The following is a 10,706-nucleotide window of genomic DNA, read 5'->3' on the forward strand; positions in this document are numbered from 1 at the left end:
AAATAATGAGGTTGTTCATGGTGCTTCCAAAAATTGCACTTATGCAATGAGATCAAACCATATTACAGAATGTCCTTTTATTTTTGCAAATGCAGTTTTACTTTAACTCTTAGTGGACAATTACAGTTGACCTGCGGTATCATTGTATCGGAGTTTCAGGTGTGCAAAACAGGGGTCAGACCCTTGTACAACATACGAAGTGATCCCCGAATAAGCCTACTCCCCACCCGACACTCTGTTTGATTATGTGAATAGTATTGACTATATTTCCTATCCTCATGACAATTATGTAACTATGAACTTGTAGAATTATCTTTTAGAACTTCTCATATGCAGCAGGGTTAGATTTCAATGGAAAGTTTTACAATCTGTGCTTTATTTGTTACCCTTTCCCCCTTGAAGAACATTTAAGATCCATGTCTTAGTAAATTTCAATTCTACAATAAATTTTAATTATACAATACAGTGTTATCAACTGTAGCCTCCATGTAATACATTCTATCCTTAGGCTCCTTCATCTAATGAGTGAAATTATAACCAACTTTTACCAACTTCTCCTTATATTCTTACTCCTGGCCCCTGACAACCACTGTTCTCTGAATTTGTTATTTTTAAATTTCACATGTAAATGATACCAGGCAGCATTAGTCTTTCATTCTCTCACTTATTTCACTGAGCAAAATGCCTTCAGGTTCATCCTGGTCACCAATGAGAGAAATTTCTGTTTCTCATGGCTGAATAATAATTCATTGTGTGTGTATGTGTGTGTAGAACTTCTTTAACCCATTCCTCTGTTACACACACTTGGTTGCTTTCATGCCTTCATTACGGTGAATAATACTCCAAAGAACCTGGAAAGACAGATACTTCTTCATAACAATTGTGTCACTTTGCATATGTACCCAGAAGTGGGATTGCTGGAGCACATGGTACTTACAATTATAAGTCACTACTTATAACACATAAACATTTGCTCTTTTCTTGATACAATATGAGGTGGATGAAAATAATTCCATTTGATACATACTAGGTGGCTCACATTTAATGTTTTAGTTCTTCCGAGATTCATGTGTCTTTTAACTTGTGTTTTCAAAACTACTTTTTCTGCCCTCCCCAACTTTGGTTAGGTTAAATTTTTAAAAATTACATTTGTTTTCATCCTACATAGTTATATGTTGGCTTTTGTCACTTAAAACAGGTATTTCTTTTTAAAAAATTTTTTAATTTAATATTTTTATTCAGTTACAATTGTCTGCATTTTCTCTCCATCCCTCCACTCCACCCCAGCCAGTCCCACCTCCCTCCCCCACCTCTACACTCCCCCTTGATTTTGTCCTTGTGTCCATAGTAGCTCCTATAAGGAGCTATAGGAGCTACAACAAATATTTCTATTAAAATACAGACAGCTATTTATGATGGGAGGGTGAATTAATGAATAATGTAATGAGTAGCAATTTCATATTTCAATCTCTTACATTATAGTATAGTACAGTGCTGTTTAATGCTTTCTCCTTCAGAGACACTGGTTTTTATCAGGGGAAATACAAATTCCTTATATACAAATAACAAATTTCATGCAGCCATTTAAAAAATGTGGGCAGAGTAATTGAGGAGGTAGGTTGGGTATTAATATTTGTGACAGTTATCCTAAGTTGAAAATGCAGTCATTCTTCCGAATATTCGGGACAAATATCTTTGAGTACCTATTGCTAATGGGATTGTGATTTTATCTTTTTCCATTATAACTAAGAGAGAATGAGCATATAAATAAATTTACGTTATGCCAGTATTTAGCAACTTTGTCCAAGAGTAGGACTGAAACTTCTAAGATGCTCTTAACAAGGCCTGAATTTTCAGTGTTTGTAAATTTTAAGATGGAGGTAAGTTAAGAGTAGGGTGGTCAAGTTTCTTGTCCCAGAAATCTCTGGGAATATGCAAGTGGTTTCTCAGGGGCACTTACGAATGCACAAAATGAATGACTCTCTACAAGCTCACAGTCTCTGAGATTCTCAGGTGTGTGATGAGATAAGCCATCTTAAAACTGCCCAAGTGTAAGAATTTCCTGTTCAACCTTTAAGTGACACAGTGATGAGAAATCTACTTTTTTCTATTTTTGCCTCACTCTCAGTCTGCAGGGGGCAGTCTGTGAGGACCACAGATACTGCGTGTAGACAGGAGGTGCGAGGTCTCCCGTGAAGGATGCACGACCTTCTGGCTTCCAGAGGTATGTGTCTCTACTCTCCTATTTCCCTACTGACCTGATTCTTTAATGGGACATTACAAATGCTAGATGTGATACAAACAAAGTACAATTAATATACAAGCAAATCAAACACTGGTATCCATTTCTGTATACTGTAGGGTAAAGAGTAAAATATGAAAAAAATTCAAATTTTTGCCTATGGAAAATTACTAGCAGCGTACCACATGCATATTTCTGTTTGAAAATCAGGATAACTGAAATGAAAAGCTGTAATCCTCATGACAAGGAGCAGTTAACTTGGATTTAGTAATTAGACAGATATAATTATTTATGTGTATTATTTCATATTTAATCCAATAAAAAGAGACTCTTAAAATGAATTCATCAAATCATAAGGTCATATATAATTCTCCAAAAATGCATGTCAGTTAAATAAAAGCTATTTGACTTGCACTGAAAATCAAGACTTAATAGTCTCTGTAAAATGGTTATTTAAACTTCATTATAAACAATCAAAAGGTTTTTAGAAATTGAATAAAACATTGAAAAAAAGAAATGCCACATTTATAAGAGAGTCCTGTGGCAGGAATTGTGACACTGTCTGATATAAGTAAATAGAGTAACAGGGCAATTGTGTTCATTACTTAAATTAAGTAACTTTGGAAAGCTTGTAAATGTCAGACTGAGTATTAAGTGTTTTACATGCATTGCATCGCACATATTTTCATTCCCACTTTACTAAGCAAACTAGGTAGCTAGACACTAATTACTAATCCCTAAAGATCGTACATGTAAATGTCAAAGCCAGACTGCATTCCAGATCTCATTGCAGCGTCCAGTGACTGAATTATTAAACTACATTTCCTGATTTAGTACGTTTTACTATGCACTAAAGCTACCTTCACAGAGTGTGGCAGTGAAGGGATTTTCCTGGACATTTGCACCAACACTGTTCCTCCATAAATGGTCTACAACACATTTATTTACTGTGTTTTGTGTTTTCATATTTTAACCATTAAATAAATTACAAGTTACTGGTATAAAGTATGTTAAAAAAGTCCTTTGATGTTCTATTGCTTTTATTATTTTTTGAGCTCAGGGTAACTTTAGTGTGTCATGTAACATCTTTAACATATAAAGTATTTCATTAACATTTAACTGATCTCTCAGAACTCTACAATTATTCCAAATAAAATATTTGATAGCACCTCTTCTGTCCTTTGACCTAATAATTTTGAGTGTCTAAATACATCAGTTAATTGTTAATTACCATATATGCTAACACTACTCTTCCTCCAACTTTAGAACACTCAATCTTTAAACATTAGTGGATTTGGAAATTGTCATTAAATGGGTGCATTGTTATTTTCATACAGCATTGTAGTTTTCAGTTATTCTAACAGTGTTAAAATGTTTCAGTGGAATGTGACTTTATAAGGATGTTATTCTGAACTACTTTATTCTTCGCTAACTTGTTACTTTTCATTGCTTCAACCAATAATGTCATGTCAAACAAAGAATATCATAGAATTATTGAATTATTCTTTGGGAAACATTTAAATCTCTAAGTCAATGAGAACAAGGCTTCACGTTGGTCAAATGCAAAGTGAGCGCTATTTCTTATCTCACACTCCACCCACACTGCCTCTCCCAGGGATCTTGTCGTTGTTCACATCACCTGTTAACAGTGAGGTACTGTCATCAGAGGCACCGTCCCTGACATTACTAAGCTGCAGAGATGGATCTCCAGCCAGAAAACGACTCAGACCTGAATGTGGCTAAGGACTGCAGGAGACAGCAAAGGAAAGGCAAGGGCATGAGAAGCTCCGCTTTACAAACCAAACAGCAAATATCCTCTGGGGAAATAGAGTTTCAAAATGCTTCTGAAGATCTTCAAGGGAATGACGAGAGCCATCGCAAAGGTGGCACATTGAACAGTCACACAGTATAACTGTTCTGGGATGTGCAGTTGGAGGGAAGAAGTGTGGGGGGGGAAGAGTAGGGAATTAGCTGACATATTTTTTCATTTGTGAAGATCAGAGCTTAAAGTTGCAAAACAGTGTCTCAATATGAAATCTGAGGACTCATTTATTCAGACATTGTTGTAAGGTGTAGTCTTTGACCAACGGCTCATGGAGGATTGTATTTCCTGGCAATGCAGTGCTATATTCTGGGGGGAAGATGGCTGTGGGGGAATTGGTTTGTTGTGGTTCAAGATTATTTATATGATTCCCTGTTCATTTGGGTTCTCTGTGAAAACTGTCCAAGCAATGTCTCCATGTGTTTTTCTCTCGCTGCCGATGCACCACCACCTCCAGAGAAGCTCATGGCTGGGGTCCTGGGAGTCGTCTGCCTCATCTTGGTGTTCACTGTAGCCAGAGTGATACTACTTCTTCCCTGTAAGTAAGCTTTTCAAATATTTAAGAGAACTTCTCACTTTAATGAATCTCCGTGCCTCTGAACGTTTTAATATATTATGGAATAGAGCTCTTTTTTAAAGTCAGCATTTAGATAAATGCAGAATGTCCTTCTGAATTTGTCAAGTCCATAAAGAGAATGATTGTAGAGAGATTTTACATGTACTTGTGTATTTTGATTTCATTACTCAAACATATGCATTAGGAATCTAAAAGACCTTATTGATAAATACAAATTAATTCTTGAGATTGGTTAAACCAATATTTTTAGAGATGGTCAAGTGTGATCCAAAGTCTTGTGAGATATTCTTCCCCTAAATCTTTATTACTCTATTAATGTTTCTTGGTGAAATCAGTTTTATTTCAGATTTTGCTGCTCCTCTACAATGCACCAAATTTCCAACTAAGAAACTAAAATGATGACGTTTTAATTCTGTCAGTACCAATTCTTATTTTGAGGATCCCTGTATCGTTTTCTGGGTACTGTAGAACTGGACAGGAGCAATGTGTCCACAGCAGCAAGGATGGAAAAGATACATTACGATTTTCAAAGTTCTGTTTTTAGTACTGTTCATATTTTCTCTGTTTCAGGGAAGGCACAAATATAATATACTTTGGGAAGGAGAATATAAATGATAAAATATGGCAATAAGTGTTCATAAATAATGATTATAGGAGAGTGATTTTTTTTCTCATGCAACATGGAGGAGTATTTACTCAAAATTACCATATCCTTGTCTGCCTCAGTGGCCCAGCTGAATGGAATGTCATCCCATATGCCAAAAGACAGCAGGTTTGATTCCTGGTCAAGGCTCAAAGCTAGGTTGTGTGTTCCATCCCTGTTCATGGCATGTACAAGAGGCGATTCATCAATGTTTCTCTCTCATATCACTGTTTGTCTCGTCTTTCTGTCCCTTCCTCTCTCATTAAAATCAATGGGCATATCCTCATGTGATGATAAAAAATAAATGAATAAAATGAAATCACTTACCCATTGAGACCAATTGGCTTATATGTCCTGTGGCTGTAAAAGATGAACAAATAACATCTCTGTGCTAGATAAAAAGTGGTTGCATTCATTGATGTCCTAGGCGTTAAAGAATGGAAATATTTGTTTGCAGTTTTTTAATGTGGGCACCAATACTAGGGGATGAGAGATGACCTTTCTCCATGATGCGGATGTGAAATCTTTCTCCTTTATATGTATGCATCAGCCTGTCAGCACGCATAGATATTGTGCTGACATATGCACACACACACACGTATGTATGCATACACATAGATATATGTATGCACATGTATGTATGCATATGTATGTATGTGTAGGTTAATATTTTTAAATTAAATTGTGTTCAGTTTAACATTCATTATTTTTATGTTCATCAGAGTGTCTAAACTCTTCATGATGTTATAGAATACAGTCTCATTTTAAAGTATGCCTATAGACTGAGAGCAAAATTGTTACTCTGCACAAAATTTGTCCAAAGTATAAATATCAGAACAATTTTAGAAAGCAATTTATAAATATATGTATGTACATATCCCATATGTCATATATGTATTTGTATTATAATTCAAGTCATTCTTTAGGACACCTTATTGAGAAATATGAATAAATTCCTCTTATTGATTTGACCAAAACTGTAAGAGATTGTGGAGTGTCATTTTGAAGGCTTTTGAAATATTTTCCCCAATATTATCACAGATTCAATAATTTTTCTTGGTAAAATCAATTTTATTCCAGACTATTTTAATCCTAGACAATATACCACATTTCAAAGTAAGAAACAAAAGTATTATGATTTATGTAGATCGATATGAATTCTTTATAATAATTACTTCTTTTTCTAGCTAATGTAACTCTGGTACAGAACAATTCTTGTTTTTTGTATATAATATAAACTATCTATTATTTTTACAGGGAAACCATCAGGGAACAAGACAGGGAACCAGACAACAGGGAACCAGAAAGGTACGTAATTATTTTCTATGTTCCAATATCAATACAGTTCCTCCCTTGTCTCCAACACAGTAAAAATTTATAGTTTTTTTTGGCATGGGAAACATGAATTATAATAGGTGGCAATACATGTACATATAATGGATATAGAAGAGTATATTTCTTATGTAAAAATATGAAGAAATATTCATTTAAATTCATCATACTTGCTTTTACCAATTAGTTGAAAGATAATTTTGGTGTTCTAAAAGTATGGTGTCACTCATTGACATTGAGGACATAGAAAGGGTATATTTTTTGTGTGTGTTTGCTTAATATGGGGGAATGAGGGGCTGGCCCTTCTCTGTGAGTGTGTGTGAGTGTGTATGAGTGTATTATGCTTTACATATTCCAGTCTGTGAGGTTATGTACATATACTATGCACGAATTTGTCTGTGCCTATGCAAATACTGAAATTAATTTTCATTTTGAAATTCATATTGTTCTTGGATAACAATACATAATCTTTCCTCAGCATATCATTGTGGTCGATGTCCACCAGAGTGGTTAGTGTATTCCAACAACTGCTATTACATCAGCACTGAACACAAAACGTGGAATGAGAGTTTGACGGCCTGTGCTTCTGAGAGCTCTAACCTGCTCTACATAGATGATGAAGAAGAAATGGTAAGATTTTTAATGTTTCCAACATTTCATTTAAAAGAGTATTTTATTTTATATTTCTATAGAATTCATTCATATTTTTGTGTAAAATTTATTGTAAGATTGTTAATATTTTATTGTTTGACTCTATAATATTTGATTTATATTTTATGGCATTAATGTGCATTTGATAATTTCCAGTTCTTGCTTTTCATAGACAATCATGCTTCTATAAGACCTTTTTTTCCTAAACTTTGCTACATAATTTTACCAGGCGTCACGGAGACTATACGTGTGATTGTACGTGTTGCAAAGTGAAATTGCATCACGAAACAGATGTTGCCAGCCCGCTCCTGTGCTCTCTCTCATAGCGTCTCCTCCCTCCTCACTCAACCACTGCTCTGATGTTTTATATCACAGATTATCTGTGCTTGATTTTGAACTTTATGTAATTTTCACTGGTATATTGGATATATCTGGTATTGTTTAATTTATTCTGCTCAGAATAGAGATGTTTTAAATATGTGGTTGTTAAGAATAATTATTTAATAAAAATCCCTGTGTATGTCTTTTTTCCAAATAATATATCATATGTAAATAATTCACATACAATAATATATATAACATATAAATTGACACACTATAAATGTTATAGTATAAATACTATGAATGCTATGTTTATAATAATGTAATAATTTATAAATATAGTTGTTCTAATGCTATATATGTATAATTGAAATGTATTGCCTTTGTGCATCACACTGATGTGCAGGGTCAGAAATACATGTGTATGGAAATTATCCCTGCACTTTCTAGTTTGCTGTGTAAATCCATATTATATCCAATCGTTTCATGATCCAAAACTCAGTACTGCCAGGAATTTCAATGCCATCAGTTCTGATCATTATATAAAGCATCACTATGACATTAACAGGCATTTTCCTCATACCGATCGATGGAACACATTGTTCAGAGCACAATTCACTGTGAACTTCTGTACTGTGAGAGTGAGAAGTGCCCGTTCATGTCTCTTGCCCATTTCTCCTGTCTGTTACCTGTAATTTTCCTTCTCAGAAGTGCTTATGTTTTGGATATGACTCTGTCTGTATTTATAAGATGTAAATGACTTTCTTGACTGTTGAGTACACTTTTCTTCTCACATTGGAGTCTTTCAGTGACCTGGATTTATCAAAGTTACATAGTCCAGTATCTCGTTTTGGGTGTTGGTGATGATGTTGGACATATTTCACAAGTTAGTCAAAGTTCATGAAGATAATCTACTGCATTACTCTTTATGGTTTATCTTTTTTCTTTATTGATGGACTTTTGCATTTAGGTTTGTGATACTTTGAGAATTTATATTTTGTGAGTGTTTGTGATGCTGTGAGGTAGAGGTAAAGTTTACACTTTTCTACGTCATTGCCTACTCAATGCAGCATAATTTATAGCAGATGACCATTTCTACATAAACAACTTCATACACATGGGTCTGTATATTTTAACATAAAATTTAAGAACATGATCATTCATTGTGTCTCAAAAAATTATTGTTTGCTCTTTTTCTGTCTGTGTCTTTATTCTCAGGCAATAATTACACCGATGTCAGCTTTATTGATAAAGTTCTAAAGGTGTTTGAGGCTCCATTAATTTCTCTCTCTCTTTCTCTGTAGCCTTAGGAATTGATCATTTCTATTACTCCATCTTTATTTCATCAATTCTTTCTTCTACATCTCAATGTTTATGTAAATGTGTTGCCTTTTTTAAGATAGGTAATGATTTTTCAACTAACAACTTTATTTGATTTATTCATATAGTTTTGATTTCCCTAATTATTTTGTCACTGTCATCATATGTTCATATGGTTATTTGAACATAGTTATAAAAATAAATATTAGGTGAATATTTCTTTATAAAAATTACTACTGAATATTTGTAAAATAAATCCAACATCTTCTCCCAGTGAAAGTTATATTGTATGGCTGGTTTATCCCCTTGAATATGGAAGGTATTTTTCAGTTCTTTGCACGGTTTTAAAATTTGGGTAAGTCCACATTTTCAATGATATAGTATAATAAACATGGATCCTTCTACATGCTTATTAGATTTATATTTTTGTAACTTCAGTAACTATTACTGTAGAATCATTTCCTTTGAAGTGAAAAATTAATAGACTATTTAAAAAATAAATAAAATATAAAGGTTTAGACTTTTGTTTTATTCTCCCACGCTAGAGCAGTTGTAGATTTGTATCTTTCTTTGAAGTCTGTGCATCTCACAGCCACATGGGGGGTTCTTCTCCTGACATTCTGCTGCCCTGGACGGCTGCTGGTTGTCTTGTTGGACATGCACCCCTGCAGTTCCAACTGTGGCTTCAGTGCGATCACACCTCTTTGCTCATGAATTATCATTCCCAGATCTTTAAAAAGTTCATTAATATCCATAATATCAGCTTCAAGTTGCCTAACAGAAGTCTCTCTCCTGAATAAGACAAGGGCATCCTCTGTAATTCCCTCATCCTGCACCTGACCTTGAGGGTGAGTTTGGCTTTTCCAGAACACGGGATTCCTTTCTTTTGAGTCTCCTCAGCAATTCCACCAGATGCTCTGGCACTGGCTCCCCACTCATGCAAAACACTCTTTCTCAGCTGCTTGCATTTGGAAAGTTGGTCAGTGATGTTGTGAATTCAGCCATTAAGAAATAACCTGTACTTTCCTGTCATGCTGTTCACTGAGGGTGGGGGGAAGAGATCAAACTGTTCGATGGGCTTCTCTGTTTCTTTGGCCTCTTGTTTAGAATATTGTCGCTTCTGCTGCAGCTGTTGCCTGAACTCGGGTGCTTCTTGAGCTGTTCCATGTTGATTCAGAGTGGTTTACATTTCCACACAAGGTCATGTGATCTTTGGATGTTGGATTTGCTGGGCTGGTTGGGTGGGGTCACCAACAATTCCTGAAGTGCAGGATGTGATTAATTGCTTATTCACTAACTTCATCAGATGTTGGTGGGCTGTGCAGTTTCCTTAGCCCTCACCCCTTCCTCCAACTGGCAGCCAACTTTATTTTTTTTATTAATACAAATTAGTATACTACCTTTTACTGAATTTCTCATAAAATTTGTTTTCTCATAGAATTTTTGTGAAATTTTCTCACTAAATCCATGGATTGGACTGTCCCAGAGAAGTAATAGTGACTCTTGGGTGTGGACAAGTGGCACAACTCTCTCTTCCGAACTGTAAGTTTCTTTAGAACTCACATATTTTATTCCCTCATGCTTTCAAGTCAGCAATTCATCTTAGAGATAAAAAGCAATGTGTGGACAAGTGTATGAAGAAATATGTAAGTGTTTTTGTCAAAAAGTTTTAAGAAATATGCAGATATAGTATGTAAATATTACTGTAAATATTTTGTTTCTTTATTAACATATTAAGTTATATATCTCCAGATTTATAATTTATTATCTCTGCATTTCAGGTTTTCAAAAACTTCAC

The 10,706-nt window shown here is 34.6% G+C and overlaps 1 pseudogene; it reads right to left on the minus strand.

The window, feature by feature from the left end:
• Nucleotides 1-9,436: 9,436 nt before the first annotated feature.
• On the minus strand, nt 9,437-10,088 carry LOC128780411 (syntaxin-7 pseudogene; annotated as a pseudogene).
• Nucleotides 10,089-10,706: the final 618 nt, after the last annotated feature.

The sequence above is a fragment of the Desmodus rotundus genome, chromosome 3, assembly GCF_022682495.2.
Source record: "Desmodus rotundus isolate HL8 chromosome 3, HLdesRot8A.1, whole genome shotgun sequence".
Classification (NCBI taxonomy): Eukaryota; Metazoa; Chordata; class Mammalia; order Chiroptera; family Phyllostomidae; genus Desmodus; species Desmodus rotundus.